Below are 353 nucleotides of genomic sequence, written 5' to 3'. Positions count from 1 at the left end.
TGAGTGTCATTAAATATTGGAATAGTAAGTAAGTGAAGCATTAAGTTAACAGGAGAAATTAATATGAGCCGAAAAACATAATTTATACAGGTTTCTTGAGAAAAAAAAATAACTTCAAGCATAACGGAAAATATCAGCCTTTATCTGGTAATATGTAAAATATCACAATTTAAGACATTTGCAGTTAATTAAGGAAATCAGGATATTATACACAATGGCATATATGGATTGGCTAACATTGATAAACTAACTATATAAAATATTTACTAAACTTTTAAATTGTTTTAATTTCAGAACTTAAACAAAAAGACATGGTGATCGAGGAATAATTAATAACTATCTAACTCTGTCTG

Source organism: Penaeus monodon, chromosome 33 (assembly GCF_015228065.2).
Source record: "Penaeus monodon isolate SGIC_2016 chromosome 33, NSTDA_Pmon_1, whole genome shotgun sequence".
Taxonomy (NCBI): domain Eukaryota; kingdom Metazoa; phylum Arthropoda; class Malacostraca; order Decapoda; family Penaeidae; genus Penaeus; species Penaeus monodon.
This window is presented reverse-complemented; position numbering follows the sequence as displayed.